The sequence below is a fragment of the Pongo pygmaeus genome, chromosome 2, assembly GCF_028885625.2.
Source record: "Pongo pygmaeus isolate AG05252 chromosome 2, NHGRI_mPonPyg2-v2.0_pri, whole genome shotgun sequence".
Classification (NCBI taxonomy): Eukaryota; Metazoa; Chordata; class Mammalia; order Primates; family Hominidae; genus Pongo; species Pongo pygmaeus.
In genome coordinates, this window is record NC_085930.1 from 163,840,754 (window position 1) to 163,862,226 (window position 21,473).

A 21,473-nucleotide genomic window follows, 5' to 3' on the forward strand; every position below is an offset into this window, starting at 1 on the left:
TGTTCACATCTTTTTTCTGTTAACATCAAGTTCCCCTGTGGCCTCACGAACAAACTTGTTCTCCTATGTTGTGTATGGAAGTTGAAGACTTGATTATGAAAAGACAAAGACAACTGAATTAGAAGAAACTGTTATTTCATTTTACGGTTGGAAGAAAATGTATGATTTGGTAGTGAATTTTCTTTTTCTTCTTTGTTTGTTTATTAAAGACTGGAGAGAATATTTTCTCCATTTTTCCTCTTGATCCTGTGCATTACTCCTTCCAATCTAAAATAAGTAAGTGAAAGTAAAATTCAAGTATATAAAACATGTTCAAACAAGCCTTAGGTACAAGGCAATAAAAATACACAAAGCCACTGATTAGAATGTATAAGAAAATTTCACTACCAGTAATACAAAAAGCAAGGCCTAAATTTACATATGTGTGATCATTTGAATCCTAAGACTGAGTTGAATACTTTTATAAGTGAGGCTTACAGTTTTATTATTTAATTGACTTATAAAACATTTTGCCAATTTAAACTGGGTAGGAGGTTGGTCATGTTTAAAAGGCCAGAAAGACATAGACAAAAATCATTAGTCTCCTTCCTGGGGCACAAATTAACTTTATAGCACCCACTTTATAGCATAGACCATGATTTCTGCCTGTGATTTAAAAAGCTAGGAGAGTAATAAAAATATTTTTAATGGGAGGGAGATACAATACATTCACTTGTAATTTTAAAAATGAAATAAGCTGAGAAAAGATACAAACACATAAGAATGCAAATAAGAAACCAGAATAAGAATAGACAAGATGAAGCAAAACCAAATTTATAAAAGAGAATTAGACTGCATAAAAAGGCAAAAATCAATAAAAGCAATTGTATAAATTAGTAGGAAAAACAAAATAGGTTTTGAATGATTAAACTAAATATTTAAATAAACTAATAATACTGTAATGATATAATCAATACTTTAATAGAATAGAGATTAAGATAACCAAATGGGGTGTGTGTGTGTGTGTGTGTGTGTGTGTGTGTGTGTGTGTGTGCTGTGTTCACTATGTTAAGATGATGACACAAATTCAAAAGAATCAGAGTTATATGAAACCAAATATGGTTCACAAAATTAAAAAGCCACAAAGTTCAGCATTCCATCTCTTTTTTTGCCTTTCTGGGCATGATGTTGCTTCATGGGTCCTGTAGACTGATAGCTAGGTAGAGCTGGGTGGCTGACGGAGGAATCCAGGTTTTTCCTCTGTGCCTCCCAGGAGAGTCTCCTGTCACTGTCCCAACCTCTGAGAGACACCTGTATCAGGAGAAGCACCCTGCTCAGTGAATGTGGGACCAAGAATTCCACTGCTTCAGCCACACCCAGCAGGGACAATCACACTGTGAGGTGTGACCAATTTTACATCTTTTTGGCAACAGCAGAAGCCAGTCATTACAGTGATAAAGAAATTCATTTTTCACATTCCATTTCAACTAATTTGAACAAACTTAATATTTTCTGCCTGTTCATAGTAAAGCCTGTATTTTTTCCCTGAAATAATGTGGACACAAAGCCTTTTGAAAATGTTTAGCTGTCATTTATTAATTTTTTTAATGTTCAAGTACTTTAAATGTTCAAAGCTGAGTTAGATATGGTTCCTTCAAGTGCACTTTGGAAGTGGAAATTAACATCAAGTAGCTCAATTTTATAATAAATAGAAAAATATAAATGTCATTGATAATAGCTCTAATGCACAATCTTGTGTTAATTTTTAATTTTATTGTAAAATTAACTGCACTTTTCTTCATCTTGACAATGTCTTATTACATTGTGACTCTAATCCTAGATTATTGTTTTGATTTAATGTTTTTGTTCTGTTATCATTTTGAATGCTGCTTATTTCTAAGTAAATGAATATAAGGAGAACATTAATTTTCAAAGCACTAATTATATATCACTGTCTTAATGTGTTTTCTTTATCAGACACCTCAACATTCCTTGCACATCTGAGACATCTCACCTTAAACTGCCTATCTAGATAGCTCTCAGTCTTCCACAGTGTCTGGAGTGTAATCAGTCACTAGGGAGGATGGCTTCCTACCTTCTCATTTTCTACTAGGTATTGCAATGTTACCAAGCCTTCCTGTAAAAATATTGCAAAGTTTGGTTTGGAAGAAAGTTGTATCACTTTTGGCTATTACTGGAAAAGCTTGTCATCACCTCAGTAATATTCTTCCTGGTTATTTCATATCTTGGCATTGGTATGCCCTTCAAAAAACATAGTTAAGTAATGGAATTGAACTCTCCCCAGAAATTCCTTAAGAATGCATTTTTGTTCTGAAAACTCTTTCCCTTAGATTTTATCCTCTGTTCAAAGCCTATTCTTGCAAATATTCTGTCAGAGAATGCACAGAAAATGTTTTTCGTGGCACAAATGTATTTAAGGACATTCACTGGTGTGACAAAGATATTGAAGAGTCTCACAGAGATCCTAACAGGATGACCCTGTAGAAATTACTGGAGTACACAGTGTTGGAGAAAATTACAGTCAGTCTATCAACAGAATTTATTGGATGTTAGGCCATGAACTAAGTGTTGATCTTATTCAGACATGAGAGAAGGTAGAATCACATAACAGTCACTCACAAGGAATACTTTGGCAGAAAACACAAATTTTTTGTATGGGAGTCAGATTTCCATAACTTGAATTTTTTCTGAACTTGTAAGATAAAATAAGTTCTGTGATATTTAAAGAGTCTCTCTAGCAACTCCTGGCATTGAAAGATTCTAAGATGTATTCTAGTACTTCTACAGAAACCACTCTTTCCTAACAAAACTATAATCTTTTAACTAAATGTCTTGGAACAGAGAATGACTATGCAAGATACAAGTCAAATTATAGGGAAAGAAAAAGTACATTAAGGAAAACAAAATTAAATTTGAAATTATATAATAATCATTTACATAGCATTTACTATGGGTTAGCCACTGTTCTCAGCACCTCACATATTTTAACATATTTAATTCTTCCAAGAAGTTCATGAGCTGGATTGTAATACAAATCTCATTTTTATATGCAAAAAGCCAAACACACACATCAACTTAAAGTCGCAAAGAAATGATTCAAACCTTGAGAGTCTGGTTCCGGAGCTCTGCATATAAGCATTACATTACACTATCTCTTAATGCCCCTGATGGTGTTTCTACATGTTTAAGAGCACAATATTCCAGTCTAATATCTCCAAGTATAACTAAAACAAGTCATTTATTGAATCAACATTGATTGACTAGACATATCAATGAGAATAGATAAAATCAATAAACAGTAGTGGGATGAGGAAAACCACAAGACAGCAAGCACTCATGATGTACTATCAAAACAAAAATAGCAATTAAATTCAAAATGCATTTAAAACTTATTATTAAAAAGTAAACACTTAAACAGAGCCAGAAAAAAATACCCAAGCAAGATATTAAAATGTAATTCTTAGAGGAATAATATCAGTGGGGGGAATAAAACTGGCTTTAGCTTTCTGATGAAGGCCTTGGAGGTCAGGGTCATTATGCTGCATGGAAAAATAATTACCTAAGATGCTAACCAATTTGACTTGGGTCTACAGCACATAGATTCAGCATCAGCCAATCATTGCAAAGATATGTCTGTTCTAGCAAAGGTATAATTTTGTAGCAGATAAAATGCATTTTAATAATAAGCTTTATTGTATTAGTTAGACATTATACCAATATAATGATTCTTATGTTTACTCACTGTATCACTAAGACTGTTAAAATCACTGCTGTCAGTTTCAACTGCAAAGCTGTCATAACTTTCTTTTATTCATATAGAATGAGGTATTTCCACCAACAGTGTAAAAGTATTCCTATTTCTTCACATCCTCTCCAACATCTGTTGTTTTCTGACTTTTTAATGATCACCATTCTAACTGGCATAAGATGGTATCTCATTGTGGTTTTGATTTGCATTTTTCTAGTGACCAGTGGTGATGAGCTTTTTTTCAAATGTTGACTGCATTTATGCGCTTATCTTCTTTTGAGAAATGTCTGCTCATATCCTTTGCCCACTTTTTGATGGGGTTGTTTTTTTTTTTCTTGTAAATTTGTTTAAGTATTTTGTAGATTCTGGATATTAGCCCTTTGTCAGATGGATAGATTGTAAAAATTTTCTCCCATTCTGTAAGTTGCAAGTTCACTTCTTTTGCAGGGCAGAAGTTCTATTATTTAATTAGATCCCATTTGTCAATTTTGGCTTTTGTTGCCATCGCTTTTGGTGTTTTAGTCATGAAGTCTTTGCTCATGCCTATGTCCTGAATGGTATTGCCTAGGTTTTCTTCTAAGGTTTTTATGTTCTTAGGTCTTACGTTTAAGTCTTTAATAGTTCAACCATTGTGGAAGACAATGTGGTGATTCCTCAAGGATCTACAACCAGAAATACCATTTGACCCAGCAATCCCATTACTGGGTATATACCCAAAGGATTGTAAATCATTCTTCTATAAAGTCACATACACACGTATGTTTATTGTGGCACTATCCACAATAGCGAAGATTTGGAAACAACCCAAATGCCCATCAATGATAGACTGGATAAAGAAAATGCGGCACATATACACTGTGGAATTCTATGCAGCCATAAAAAATGAGGAGTTCATGTCCTTGCAGGGACATGAAGCTGGAAACCATCATTCTCAGCAAACTAACACAGGAACAGAAAACCAAACACCACATGTTCTCACTCATAAGTGGGAGTTGAACAATGAGAACACATGGACACAGGGAGGGGAACATCACACACCAGGGCCTGTTGGGGGGTGGGGGGCTAAGGGAGGGATAGTATTAGGAGAAATACCTAATGTAGATGATGGGTTGATGGGTGCAGCAAACCACTATGGCATGTGTATACCTATGTAACAAACCTGCACTTTCTGCACATGTACACCAGAATTTAAAGTATTAAAAAAAAGGTATTTCACTAGGCATTGGCTTAATCTGAATGTAGAAATCATATATTTTTAAAAATCAAAACATGAATAAGCTATTTCCTACGTTGGAGATTAACCCTCTTATAATCAATGTAAAAGGGAGTTGCTTTGACATCATGAATCCAAAGCTCCTAGAAAAATGCTTGACATGCACAGTAGGTGCTCAACCAATATTTCGTGCATGAATAAGTAAATAAAAGCATCTGGCCAATAAGCAGAAAAGCAGACAGAATGTGTTTCCCTTAAATATGATAACATAGAAACTTGAGTTACTCTACCTCTTATTAAAGTGAAATAAAAATAGGAGAGACTTCTGGTTTCTGGTGCAGCATATAAGGAACTTAGAAGTCACCACTGTGTCTTAAAAAAAGCAAGCAAAGAGCTAAACAAACTGAAAAATGAACAACTCTTCTCAGATCTGTCAGAGAAGCAAGATCACAAGGCAAGCCACTCCTCCCAAATTGAAGATATAGGTAGATTCAGAAAATAACAGCTAACTGAAGCAAAAGTCTCTTCAGAAACCAGCAATGAGGTAAGAAACATAACTAACAAATTACTGAAGAATCAGTGTGCACAAGGCTGAAAGCTAAAAACTCCAAGGATACCTAGTTGTAGGGAACCCCTCATACTTCTGGGCGTTTCACCTCCAGGAGCTCTACCAGGTCAGCACCATGAATATTGGAGAAAAAACCCTTCCTGCTTCCAGCAGGTGGAGATAAAAAGTAACCACTTTGAAATACCCCAAAGCATTCTGTTTTTCTCAGAGCCTAACCTACTAGGATGTAATCAGAGCCTAACAAGCCCAAAGGAAGGGAATACTTAACTCGAGGTGGTTCTAGCCTTCCATGTGGGAAAAGGAAATACCCAGCTCCAACTCCCTCTAAATCTCCTGTTTAATATTAATGTGGGAGGAAACCTGAGAAGCACTTCTGAAGCTCACCAGTGGCACAGCCTCACTAAAAGATGGAGATTTGCTGATGAGACTCTTGAAGGCCTTTTCTGCCCCCACACCTTACACCATGATACTAAAGGCCTATTTAATGCAGTTTATTTTACTCAATATATTATGTCTACCTCTCAACAAAAATTTACAAGGCATACTAAAAGGCAAAAATCACAGTGTGAAGCAATCAAATAAGCATCAGAACCAGAGTCAAATATAACAGTAATGCTAGACTTCTAAATTCGAGATTTTAAAAAAATCTATGATCCAAATAGTAAGGGCTTTAATAAAGTAAGTAGATAACATGCAAGAAAGGATAAAAAATGTAAGCAGAGAGATAGAAATTCTAAGAGAGACAAAACAGAAGCAATAGAAATTTCGACAAACTGAAAACAGAGAAGAAAAAGACTGACAAATAAAAAACTAGAAAAGAATATTTCAGCACTGTGGGACAAGTGCAAGAGGTACAAATATGAATAACTGGAATATTAGAGAAGAAACAAAGGAGCAGGATAAATATTTAAAACAATAATGATTGTGCATTTCAAATTAATGTCAGACACCAAATTACAGACATAGGAAGCTTATAGAACACCAAGAAAGACACATTATCCACCCCCCAAAAAAACCCTAGTTCTATCATATTCAAACTTCAGAAAATTAAAGATAGAGAAAGAAGGTAGAGGGAAAATAAACACTTTACCCATAGAGGAGCAAAGAATTAGATGAAACTTCTCCCCAAGAACCATGCAAGCAAGCAGAGAGTAGAATAAAATATTCAAGGCCGGGTGCGGTGGCTCACGCCTGTAATCCCAGCACTTTGGGAGGCTGAGGTCGGGCGGATCACGAAGTCAATAGATTGAGACCATCGTGGCTAACACGGTGAAACCCCGTCTCTACTAAAAATACAAAAAATTAGCCAGGCGAGGTGGCGGGCGCCTGTAGTCCCAGCTACTCGGGAGGCTGAGGCAGGAGAATGGCGTGAACCCGGGGGGCCGAGTCTGCAGTGAGCCGAGATTGCGCCACTGCACTCCAGCCTGGGTGACAGCGAGACTCCGTCTCAAAAAAAATAATAAAATAAAATAAAATAAAATATTCAAACAATATTTTAGATATTTTAGATAGAACAGTATTTAAAGTGTTGAGAGAAAAAAAATACAAACCTAGAATTTCATGCCCTGTGAAATTATCCTTGAAAGGAAGAAGAAATAAAGGCTTTCTCAGTTAAACAAAAATTGAGAGAATTGGTTGGCAGAACTGCCTTGCAATTAATAAAAAAAGAAATGTATCAGAAAGAAGGAAAATAAAATAGTTTCAGAAACTACATAAAGGAAGAATGTCAGAGAATGAATAACTAAAGGTAAAACAAAAACTTCTATTTTTCTTACTCTTAATTGATTTAATAGATAAGAGTTTGTTCAAAATAATAATGGCAGCAAAGTATTTAATTATGCATACTTAGGTGAATATGTATACATAAGCCTATACATGTTAATATGCGTAAGCTTATGAATAAGTGAAACAAATGACAGCAATGACACATAAGACAGGAGGAAAGAATTATGACTATTTTGTTTTTATACAGTACTCACACTACTCCTTAAATGGCATTGTGCCATTTGAAAGTGGACTTAGATTGGTTGTAAATGTATATTACAAACTCTAAAACAAGCACTAAAGAAATAAAATTTTTAAAAGACCTATACTTGATAACTAAGAAAACATAAAAAGTAGAATCATTCAAAATGCTCAATTAAAAGCACAAGAGGCCAAAAAAAAAAAAAAGTACAGTAGACAAATATAGGAAGATAGAACAATGGCAGCAACAAATACAAAACACTAACAAATAGGATAAATATAAATCCAACTATATCAATGATCACTTTAAATTTCAGTGGTCTAAATACACCAATTAAAAGACAATGATTGGCCAGGTGCAGTGGCTTACGCCTGTAATCCCAACACTTTGGGAGGCCAAGAAGGGTAGATTACCTGAGGTCAGGAATTCAAGACCAGCCTGGACAACATGGTGAAACCTCGTCTCTACTAAAATACAAAAATTAGCTGGGCATGATAGCATGCTCCTGCAATCCCAGCTACTCTGGAAGCTGAGGCAGGGGAATTGCTTGAGCCCGGGAGACGGACATTGCAGTGAGCCAAGATCGCGCCACTGTACTCCAGCCTGAGCAACAGAGTGAGACTCCATCTCCAAAAAAAAAAAAAAGACAACGATCGTCAGAGTGAATCGAACAACACGATCCAACTGTGCGTTGTCTACAACTTTAAGCATTAAAACATGTATAAATTAAAAGTAAATGGAAGGTGAAAAACATACCATGCTACTACTAATCAACAGAAAACATAGCTATTATGTTTTATCAAGCTATATTAATATATTTTATTAATTTTAGACAGCACAGACTTCAAGCAAAGTTATAAGGGACAAAATGAGCATTATATAATGATAAAAGGGTCAATGCTTCTAGGAGGTATAACAATCCTTAAGGTATATACATCTAACTAAAGAGTGTCAAACTATGTGAAGCAAAACTGATAGAACTGAAAGAAGAAATAAACAAATGTGTTATTATACTTGGAGACAATAACATTCTTTATTAATTTAATTTAATTTAATAATGTTATTAATTTAATTTAATAATATTAATTTAATTTAATTTAATAACATTATTAATTTAATTAACAGAACTAGTAGGTAGAAAATCAGTAAGGAAGGACCTATTTGACCTCAACAGCATGATCAATCAATCAACATCTGTAGATAACTTCATCCAACAATAGCAGATTATGTATTTTCCTAAAGTTCACATGGAATATTCGGTAAGATACACCACTGTCTGGGTCATTGAAAGCACCTTAAGAAATTTTAAACAATACAACTGTAAATTGTCGTCTGTCCTGGGACCACAATGGAATTAAAGTAGAAAACAATAACAGAAAGATAGCTGGGAAATACATGCAGAATCCCATGTATTTACCAAAATACATACAGATTTTAAAAACCTTCCAAATAAAACAGCAATCAAAGAAGTGATCTAAAGAGAAGTGAAAAAATATTTTGAACTAAATTAAAATGATAATACAGTTTACCAAAATTTGTGGGATAGAGTGAAAGCTGTGCTTGCAGGGAAATTTACAGCACTGAATGCATATAATAGAAAAGAAGAAACATCTAAAAATCAATAATCTAAAAAGAGATGAAAGAGGACATTATATAATGATAGTGGAGTCAATTTAGTAAGAGGATACAACACTCGTAAATACATATACACCCCACACTGCAGCATCCAGATATATAAAGCAAATATTATTTGAACTAAACAGAGAGATGGGCCCCAGTAAAATAATAGCTAGGAGCTCCAACACACCACTTACAGCATTTAACAAATCATCAAGACAGAAAATCAACAAGGCAACATTGAACTTAATCTGCATTCTAGACCAAATGGACCTAAATATATATTAAGAGAATATTTCATTCAGTGGTGGAGAATAAACATTCTTCTCCTCAGTACATAGATCATTCTGAAAGATAGGCCATATGTTAGGTCACAAAACATGTCTTGAAATATTCAAAAAAATTGAAATCGTATCAAATATCTTCTCTGAACACAATGGAATAAAACTGGAAATCAACAGAAAGGGGAACTTTGGAAACTATATGAACACATGCAAATTAAAGAATATGATCTTTAATGATGAGTGGTTAAATAAAGAAATTAAGATGAAAGTTTAAAAACTTCTTGAAACAGAAATAGAAACACAACATAATAACACCCAGGGAATACAGCAAAAGCAGGACTAAGAGGAAAGTTTATAACAAAAGTGGCTATGTCAAAAAAGTAGAAAAATTTTAAATAAACAATCTAAAGATGGATCTTACAGAAGTAAAAAAGAGCAAACCAAACCCCAAATTAGTAGAAGCAAAGAAATAATAAAGATCAGAGCAGAAATAAATGAAATTAAAATAAAAAAGTACAAAGGATCAATGAAATAAAAAGTTGATTATTTGAAAAGATAAAATTGACAATATTTAGCCAGAATAATTAAAAAAAAAGAGAAGACCCAAATACATAAAATTAGAGATAGAAAAAGAGACATCACAACTGAAACCACAGAAATTCCAAGGATCGTTAGAGGCTACTATGAGCAACTACATACCCAATAAATTGGAAAACTTAAGAGAAATTGATAAATTCCTAGACACCTACAACCTATCAAGATTGAACCATGAAGAAATCCAAAACCTTAACAGACCAATAACAAGTAATGAGATTGAAGCCATAATAAAAAGTGTCTCAGCAAAGAAAACCCAGGACTTCATGGCTTCACTGCTGAATTTTGCCAAACACTTAAAGAAAAACCAATACCAATCCTACTCAAACTATTCTGAAAAGTAGAGGAAGAGGAATACTTCCAAACTCATTCTACAAGGCCAGTAATACCCACATAAAAAAAAACAGACAAAGGTACATCAAAAAAAGAAAACTACACGCTAATATCTCTAATGAACACTGATGCAAAAATCCCCAACAAAATACTAAAAAAGTGAATTTAACAACACATTAAAAAGGTCATTCATCCTGATCAAGTGGGATTTATTTCAGAAATGCAAGGGTGATTCAAAATATGCAAATCAATCAATGTGATACATTATGTGAACAGAATAAAGGACAAAACCAATATGATCATTTCAATTGATGCTGAAAAAACATTTGATAAAATTTAACGTCACTCCATGATGAAAACCCTCAAAAAGTTGAGTATAGAAGGAACATACCTTAAAACTTAAAGTATAATAATAATTAAAAAAAGGAAAGAAAGAAAAGAGGAAAAATATATCAAAATAAAAAAATGCAAAATCAGAATTAATAAATGCTTAAACATCAAAAAAAAAATAGAAGGAACATACCTCAACACAGTAAAAGCTACATATAACACACCCACAGCTAGAATCATACTGAATGAGGAAAAATTGAAAGTCTTTTCTCTAAGATCTGAAACAAGACAAGGATGCTAACTTTCACCATTGTTATTTTAGATAGTACTGGCAGTCCTAGACAGAGCAATCAGACAAAAGAGCAAAATATAGGGCAACCAAATCGGAATAGAAAAAGTCAGTTTCCAGATGATATAATCTTATATCTGGAAAATTCTAGACTCCACCAAAAGCTATTAAAACTGATTTTTTAAAAAATCAGTAAAGTGTGGAAACACAAAAATCAGTAGCATTTCTGTATGCCAACAGGAAACAATCTGAAAAAGAAATTAAAAAGTAATTCCGTGTACAATAGCTACAGATAAAATTAAATACCTAGGAATTAATTTCACCAAAGAATTGAAAGAGCTCTAAAATTGAAACTATAAAACATTGAAGCAAGAAATTGAACAGGACACAAAAAAATGTAAAGATACTTTATGTTCATGCATTGGAAGAATCAATATTGCTAAATGTTCATACTATCTAAAGCAATCTACAGATTCAATGCATTCTCTATCAAAATGCCAATTGCATTCTTCACAGGAAAGAAAAATCTTAAAATTTATATGGAACCACAAAAGACCCAGAATAGACAAGGGCATCCTGAGCAAAAATAACAAACCAACAGGAGTGACATTACCTGACTTTAAACTATGCTACAGAGATATAGTAACTAGAACAGCATGGTACTGGCATAAAAACAGACACATAGACCAAAGGAACAGAATAGAGAACACAGAAATAAATCCATACATCTGCAGTAAATTCATTTCAACAAGTGTCAATAATATACATTGGGGAAAACACAGTCTCTTCAATAAATGGTGCTAGGAAAACTGGTACACATGCAGAAGAATGAAACTAGACCCCTATTTCCCACCATGAACAAAAATCAAAACAAAATGCATTAAAGACTTAAATATAAGACATGAAATCATAAAAATGCTACAAAAAAACATTGGGGAAACTCTCCAGGACATTGGTCTAGGCAAAGTTTTTCTGAATATTAGTACCCCACAAGCACAAGCAACCAAAGCAAAAATGGACAAGTATGATCACATCAAGTTAAAAAGCTTCTGCACAGCAAATAAAACAATCAACAAAGTGAAGAAACAATTCACAGAATGAGAGAAAATATTTGCAAACTATACATCTGACAAGGGATTAATAACCAGAATATATAAGAAGTTCAAACAATTCAATAAGAAAAAAATTAATAATTCTATTAAAAAATGCACAAAAGATCTGAACAGACATTTCTCAAAAGAAGACATACAAATGGCAAACAGATATATGAAAAGATGCTCAACATCATTGATCATCAGAGAAATGCAATCAGAAGTACAATGACATATTATCTTACTCCAGCTTAAGTGGATTTTATCCTAAAGACAGGCAATAACAAATTTTGGTGAGAATGTGGAGAAAAGGGAACTCCCAAACACTGTTGGGACAAATGTAAATTAGTACATCCACTATGGAGTACAGTGTGGAGGTTCCTCCAAAAACTTAAAAATAGAACTACCATATGATCCATCAATCCCACTGCTAGGTATATACCCAAAAGAAAGGAAATCAATATATAGAAGAGATATCTGCACTTCCATGTTCATTATCAAACTACTCACAATAGCCAATATTTGGAAATAACAAGTGACAAATGTTACTTCTCACTTATTTGTGGGAGCTAGAAAAATTAAAACAATTGAACTCATGCAGCTAGAGAGTTTTATGATGGTTACCAGAGACTGGGAAGGGTAGTGGAGTCGGGGTGGGGTGGAGAGTGAAGATGGTTAATGGGAACGAAAATGTGGTTAGATGGAATGAATAAGATCTAGTATTTGATAGCACAACAGGGTGACTACAGTCAACAATAATTTATTATATATTTTGAAATAACAAATGAGTATAATTGGATTGTTTGTAACACAAAGAAAGGATAAATGCTTGATGTAGTAGATACCTAATTTACCATGATGTGATTATCACACATTGTATGACAAGTAATTGTATGGTTTGGAGCAATTTTCTTAATCTTGATTTCTAATTTTATTGTGTTGTGGTTTAAGAGAGTGGTCGTTACGATCTCAGTTATTTTGCACTTGCCAAAGATTGTTTCATGTCCAATTGTGTGGTCAGTTTTAGAGTACGTGCCATGTGGTGGTGAGAAGCATGTATATTCTGTTGTTTTGGGATAGAGTTCTGTAGATATCTATCAGATTCATTTGATCCAGTGCTGATTTCAGGTTGTGGAAATCTTTGTTGATTTTCTGTCTTGATGATCTGTCTAATCATGTCAGTGGGGTGTTGAAGTCTCCCACTATTATTGTGTGGGAGTCTAAACTTCTTTGAAGGTCTCTAAGAGCTTGGTTTACAAATCAGGGTGCTCTTGTGTTGGGTGCATATATATTTAGAATAGTTGGGTCTTCTTGTTGAATTGAACCCTTTACCATTATGTAATGCCCTTCTTTGCCGTTTTTTGGTCCTTTTTGGTTTAAAGTCTGTTTTCTCTGCAATTAGGATTGCAACCCCTGCTTTTTACTGTTTTCCATTTTCCTAGTAGATTTTTTTCATCCCTTTATACCTAGGTGGTGAAATAATCGGTCTAATAATCTCCCATGACATAAATTTACCTATATAACAAACCTGCATATGTACCCCAGAACTTAAAAGTTTAAAAAATTATTTAAAAATTAGGAAATTTAAAAATATTAAATAAATAAATAATCCAAGCTTCCACCTTAGGTAACTAGAAATAAAATAACAAATTAGAGCCAAAGTTAGCCAAAGAAAATTAACAATAAAAATTAGAGCAGAACTCAATGAAACTGAAAACAGGAAATCAATAGAGAAAAATCAACAAAATCAAAAGTTGTTACTTTGAAAACATTAGTAAAACTTATAATCTTTTTTCCAGGCTTACAAAGAAAGAAAGAAAAGACACAAGATGCTAATGTCAGAAATGAAAGAGGGGAAATACTATAAACTTTAAAATCCTATGCACATTAAAATGATAATAAACAATATTATGACTAATTCTACACCCGCAAATTTGATAAACTAGATGAAGTAGACAAAAGCCTTAAAAGAATGACCAAAGACTCATAAAAGGAGAAATAGACAATCTGAATAGTTCTATATCTATTCTAGACATTAAACCAATAATTAATAACCTTCCAAAACAGAAAACAGAATGCTCAAAGAGGTTTACTGAAGAATTCTACCAAACACTTCAGAAGAAATTGTACTATTCTCTACAATCTCTTTCAGAGTATAGAAGCAGTGGGACTACTTCCTAACTCATTTTATGAGGCCAGCCTTACCTAATACCAAAAGTAAACAAAGATATTGCAGGAAGAGAAAACTACATACCAATATATTTTATGAATGTGGAAATAAAAATTCTGAATAAAATATTAGCAAATTGAATCCAACAATGTATAGAAACAATTATTGTTGTGCACCATATAATGACATTTTAATCAATGATGGATGATATAATATTATAATGCCACATCTTTACTGCACTTTTCTATGTTTAGATACAGAGATACTTATTGCATTGTAATTTCCTACAGTATCCAGGAAAGTAACATGTTGTATGAGTTTGTAGCCTAGGAACAATAGTCTATATTATATAGCCTAGGTGTAGTAAGCTGTACCATCTAAGTTTATGTAAGTACACTCTATGATGTTTGTAAAATGATGAAATCTCCTAATGATGCGTGTCTTAGAACATGTTCCCATCATTAAGTGATGCATAACCATATATGCCATGACCAAGTGGGCTTTATCCCAAGTATGCAGGGCTGATTCAACTTTTAAAAATTAATTATTATAATCAACAGTCTAAAAATTACATGATTATATCAGTAGATGAAGAAAAAGTATTTGACAAAATCCAACACCCATTCTTGATAAAAACTCTCACCCATTCATGGTAAAAACTAATAATAGAAAAGAATGTCCTCAATAAAGAACATCCACAGAAACCTACAGATAATATATTTAATGGTGAGAAACTTGAAACCTTATCACTAAGATCGAGAACAAGGTAAGACTGTTGCCTCTCACTACTGCTTTTCAACATCCTACTTGAAAGTACTAGCTACTGCAATATAACAAACCAAAAAGGAAATAAAAAGCATAGAGATTGAGAAAGAAGCAATAAAACTATCTTTGTTTACAAATGACTTGGTTGTCTACATAGAGAATCCAAAAAAATTGTCCCACCGCCCCCCCAAAAAAAGCCTCCTGAATCTAATAAGCAATTGTAGAAAGGTTGCAGGAAACAGAGTTTATATGCAAAAGTCAGATACTTTCCTGCATAACATTAAACAAGTCAAATTTCAAATTAAAACCAAATTATTTACATTAGCACCTCCAAAATTAAATACTTCAGTATAAAACTAGCACAATTGTACAAGATCTATATGAGAGAACCTACAAAACTCTGATGAAACGTATCAAATCAAAGAAGATTTAAATGGCAAAGAACATAGATAAAAATTTCAGTATTATCAAGATGTCAATTCTTCCAACTTGATCTATAAATTTAATGCAATTCCCATCACTATCCAACCAAGTTACTTTGTGGATATTGACAAATTGATCCTACAGTGTATATGAAGAAGCAAACCCAGAATACCACATAATATTAAAGAAGAAGAACAAAGTTGGAGGACAAACACTACCTGATCTCAAGACTTACTATAAAGCTACAGCAATCAAGACAGTGTGGTATTGGTGAAAGGAATAGGCAGATCAATGGAACAGAATGGAAGTCCCAAAAATAGACCCACATAAATATACCCAACTGATCTTTGACAAAAAAGCAAAGAAAATACAATGGAGCAAAGATTGTCTTTTCAACAAATGGTACTAGAAGAACTAAACATCCACATGGAAAAAGATAAATCTAGATACCAACATACATCCTTCACAAAAATTAAATCAAAATGAATCCTAGACCCAAATGTAAATATATATATATATATATTTTATATATATATAAAAAACTTCTGGAAGATAACATAGGAGAAAATCTAGATGACCTTGGGTGTAACAATGACTTTTTAAATATAACACAAGAAACACTATCCATGAAAGAAAGAATTGATAAGCTGAACTTCATTAAAATTAAAAATTTCTGCTCTGTGAAAGACAATATAAAGAGGATGGAAAGACAAACCACAGATTGGGAGAAAATATTTGCAAAACACACATCTGAATAAGAACTGTTATGCAAAATATACAAAGAACTCTTAAAACTCAACAATAAGAAAACACACAACCTGATTTAAAAATGGGTTAAAGACTTAAACAGACATATCAACAAGATTATACCAATGACAAATAAGCATATTAAAAGATTTTCTGCATCATGTCATCAGAGAAAAGCAAATTAAAACAATGAGATACCATTACTTGCATATTAGAATGGCCATAATCCAAAATACTGACAACAAGAAACACTGATGAGGATGTGGAGCAACAGAAACTTTTATTCATTGTTGGTAGGAATGCAAAATGGTACAGTTACTTGGAAGACAGTTTAGCAGTTTCTTACAAAACTAAACATATTCATACCATATTTTTCAGCAATTGCTCACTTGGTATTTATCCAAATGAGTTGAAAACATATCCAAACAAAAACACACACACAGATATTTATAGCAACTTTATTTACAATTATCAATACTTGGAAGCAACAAAGATGTCCCTCAGGAGATGAATGGATTAATAAACTGCAGTACTTCCAGACAACAGAATATTATTTGGTGTTAAAAAGAAACTATCAAGCCATGAAAAGGCATGGAGGAAATTTAAACACATATTGCTAAGTAAAATAAGTCAGTCTGAAAAGAAGGTAACATTAAACAGAAGGCAGAAAAATAAATAGGACGAGGAAGGAGACCAGTATGCCTGCATTTGAAAATTAATTTTAGAATAGTAAGACAATCAATTAAAATGATAAGATGAGCCTCAAACTCTACAAATCAGAGATTAGATTTAGTGTGGTAAGAATTAAGGAGATGCTATCAACTATAGAGCTGATGTTGACATTTTTAAAAACTTGTCTATTAGAATTTTTTACAAAGGAAAAATATTTGTTAAAACAAATGTAAAATAAAGACTTATTCAGACATACAAAATCTGAATTCATCACTAGCAGACTGCTTATTACAAAAAAATTTTAAGGAAGTTTATCAGCAGAAAAAAATGATACCAGATGAAAATGTGCATCTATATAAAGGAATAAAAAGCACTAGAAATGGTAATTATATAAGTAATTAGAAAAACTTTTGTATTAGTCTGTTCTCGCACTGCTATAAAGAAATATCTGAGACTGGGTAATTTATAAAGAAAAGAGATTTAATCAGCTCATGGTTCTGCAGGCTTCCTATAGGAAGCATGACTGGGGAGGCCTCAGGAAACTTCCAATCATGGTGGAAAGTGAAGGGGAAGCAAGCATGCCTTCACATCTCCAGAGCAGGAGGAAGAGAGCAAGGGGGGAGGTGCCACACACTTTTAAACAACCAGATCTCATGGGTATTCACTCACTATCATGAGAGCAACACCTATGGGGAAATCTGCCTCACTTGATCCAGTCACCTCCTACCAGGCTCCACCTCCAATAACAGAGATTACAATTTGACATGAAATTTTGGGAGGACACAGATCCAAACCATATTATTCTGCCCAACCCCTCCCAAATCTCATGTCCGCACATTTTGAAACACAATCATGCTTTCCCAACAGTCTTCCAAAGTCTTAACTCATTCCAGTATTAACTCAAAAGTCGAAAGTCAAGTCTCATCTGAGATAAGGCTAGTACCTCCCACCTATGAGCCTGTAAAATCAGAAACAAGTTAGTTGCTTTCAAGATACAAAGGGGGTATAGGCACTGGGTAAATACTCATTTTCCAAAATGGATAAATAAGCCAAAAGAAAGGAGCAACAGGCCCTGTGCAATTCCAAAACCCAGCAGGAAAGTCATTAAATCTTAACGCTCCAAAATAATCTCCTTTGACTCCATGTCCCAGATTCAGGGCATGCTGATTCAAGGGGTGGACTCCCAAGGCCTTGAGCAGCTCTGCACCATTGGGTCTGCAGGGCTGAGCCCTCATGTCTACTCTCAAGGGCTGGCATTTTGCCTGGGGTTTTTCCAGGCACTCAGTGCAGGCTGCAGGTGGATCTAGCATTCTGGGGTCTGAAAAAGGTGGTCCTCTTCTCACAGTTCTACTAGGCAGTGCCCAGTGGGGACTCTGTGTGGGGGCTCCAACCCCATATTTCCCCTCTGCACTGCCCTAGTAGAGGTTCTTCATGAGGGCTGTGCCTCCATAGCAGACTTCTGCCTGGACATTCAGGCTTTTTCATACATCTTCTGAAATCTAGACAGAGGCTACCAAGCCTCAACTCTTGCACTCTGCACACCTGCAGGTCCAGCACCATCTGGAAGCTACCAAGACTTATGGCTTGCACCCTCTGAAGCAGTGAGTAGCCCAAGTACCTGGGCCCCTTTGATCCATGGTTGGAGCCCCCAAGGATTCAGGGAGCGGCATCTCAAGGTTGTGCAGAGCAGTAGGGCCCTGGGCCTGGCCCACGAAACTATTTTGCCCTCCTGGGCCTGTGATGAGAGGGGCTCCCATGAAGGTCTCTGAAATGCCTTCAGGGTCTTTTTCCCATTGTCTTGGCTATTAGTACTTGCCTTCCTTTTAGTTATGCAAATTTATGCATCTGGCTTGAATTCCTTCCCTAGAAAATGAGATTTTCTTTTCTATCACATGGCTAGGCTGCAAATTTTCCAAATTTTTATCCTTTTCAAATATAAGTTTCAGTTTCAGATAATTTCTTTGCTTATGCATATGTGCACAAACTTTTAGAAGTAGCCAGGCTACATCTTGAATGTTTTCCTTCTTAGAAATTTATTCTGCCAGGTACCGTAAATAATCTCTCTCAAGTTTAAAGTTTCTTAGATCCCTAGAACAGGGATAAAGTGTAGCAAGAGTGACCATTACTCCATATCACAATAAGCCACCTTTACCTATTAAAGTGACCTTTACTCCAATTCCTCATTTCCATCTGAGACCTCCTCAGCCTGGACTTTACTGTCCCTATCACTATCAGCATTTTGGTCACAACCATTCAAGTCTTAGGAAGTTCCAAACATTCCCTCATCTACCTGTCTTCTTCTGAGCCCTCCAAACTGTTCTAACCTCTGCCCATTACCCAGTTCCAAAGCTGCTTCCACATTTTCAGGTGTCTTTATAGCAATGCCCCACCTCTTGGTACCAACTTTCTGTATTAGTTCATTCTCACCACTGCTATAAAGAAATACCTGAGACTGGGTAATTTATAATGAAAAGAGATTTAATTGGCTCACAGTTCTGCGGGCTGTACAAGAAGCATGGCTAAGGAGGCCTCAGGAAGCTTACAATCATGGTAGAAAGCGAAGGGGAAGCAGGCATGTCTTCACATGGCCAGAGCCAAAGGAAGAGAGCAAGGAGGGAGGTGCCACACACTTTTAAACCATCAAATCTAGCTAACACTCACTCATTATCACAAGAGCAGCACTGAGGGGGAAATCTGCTTTCATGATTCAAGCACCTCCCACCAGGCCCAACATCCAACACTGGGGATTACAAACTGACATGTGATTTGGTCAGGGATATAGACCCAAACTATATCAAATTTCTTGTTTTTTAAAATGTCTTTTAAAAACTGTTAAAAGAAAAAAAAAACAGTGTATCATAGGATCTTAGGATCTATAATATATGTAAAAGTAAAATATATGATAATAATATTACAAAGGCCAGGAGGGGAGACATGAAAGTATACTGACATGAGATTCTTATTATGTATATGCTGTGGTATATGTATAAGAAAAGCTGTGATAAGTTAAAAATTTATGCTTCAAAGTATACATAACACATACACATAACACATAAATACAACAGAGTTATAGTTAATAAACCAAAAAAGTAAATAAGATGAAATAATTTTTTAAAAAATCCAAAAGAAGCCAGAAAATACCATAAAGGGGAACTAAGAGCATATGGAGAAATTGAAAACAAGAATATGATAGACTCACATGCACCTATATCAGTAATTTCATTAATTATTAATTATCTAAGCACTCCAATTAAAAGGCAGAAGCTGTACTGAAAACAAACAAACAAACAAATGCTACCAAGAAGAAACCCACCTTAAATTAAAAAAAAACACACAAATAGGCTACATGTTAAAGGATGGAAAAAGATATATCATGCTACCATTAATCACTCATATTAATATTAGATAATACAGATTTTAGAGCAAAGAATATTACCAGGGATAAAAAGGGCCATTTTATAATGATAAAAGGTTCTGTTCATCAAATGGACATACAATTCTAAATGTTTTTACACCTAATAACAGAGTTTCAAATTACATGAAGGAAAAATTGATAAATCTGCAAAGAAAAATAGACAAATTCTCAGTTATAGCTGGAAATTTCAACATACCTCTCAACAGTTGATAGAAGAAATAGACAGAAAATCAGTAAGTATATTAAACCTTGAATAATACTACCAACCCAACTTGACCAACTAGAAAACTATTAGAATGATCCACCCAGAAACAACAAAATACGCATTGTTTTTCAAGTGCACAGTAAGGATTTACCAAGATAGACCATATTCATGGTGATAAAACAAGTCTTACAAAATTTAAAAGGTTTTATGGTATACAAAATATGTTGTATAGACGTAGTAGAATTAAACTAAAATCAATAAGAGATACCTGACAAATCCCAAATATTTGGAAATTAAATAACACTTCTAAATAACCCGTGTATCAAAGAAAGATTCTTTTATAAATCAGAAAATATTTTGAAGTGAATGAAAATGTGGAATGCAGTTAAAGCAGTATGTGAGAGGAAATTATAGTAGCAATGGCTATATTAGAAAAGAAAAAGAAGGCCTCAAATTAATAATCTTAGCCTCTACGTTTAAAAACTAAAAAAAAAGTAAATTAAACTTCAATTAAGCAAAAGTTGTCTATAAAAAATTTAATGCCAATGAACTTAACTTAGACTGGGGGGGTAAAAATCATCAAATGTCCACCAACCCTCACTTATGAATAGTGGGAATAGCCTACCATTTATTAAAACATTGAGTTTATAGTTTAAAATCTTCCTACAAAAATTCAGGCCCAAATAACTTCTTTAGGGAATCTTACCAAATATTTAAGAAAGAAATATCACCAATCCTAAACAAAGTCTCTGAAAAAAATGAAAAGCAAAGAATACTTCCCAGCACATTGTATGGTGCCAGCACTACACTAATACCCAAATCTGACAAAGACACTACAAGAAAACTGCAAGCTAATACCGCTCATGAACATATATGTGAAATTTCCAAACCATCTAAAATCTTAGCCTGTTTCTTTGATGGTCAGAAAGTGCCTGCACCTTATGGTCTCCCTTTATAATCACAATTGGTATATATACAAAATAACTGCATTTATGCATTCAGAATTTGTAGAGGGATACATTTTCTAGTTTTAAAGCCATTTT

General features: G+C 34.1%; 1 protein-coding gene across 2 annotated transcripts in view; it reads left to right on the forward strand.

The window, feature by feature from the left end:
* The window catches only part of LOC129032589 (T-box transcription factor TBX1-like), an 89,381-nt gene that overhangs the window by 9,528 nt on the left and 58,380 nt on the right, over positions 1-21,473 (forward strand). The window lies entirely within an intron of this gene.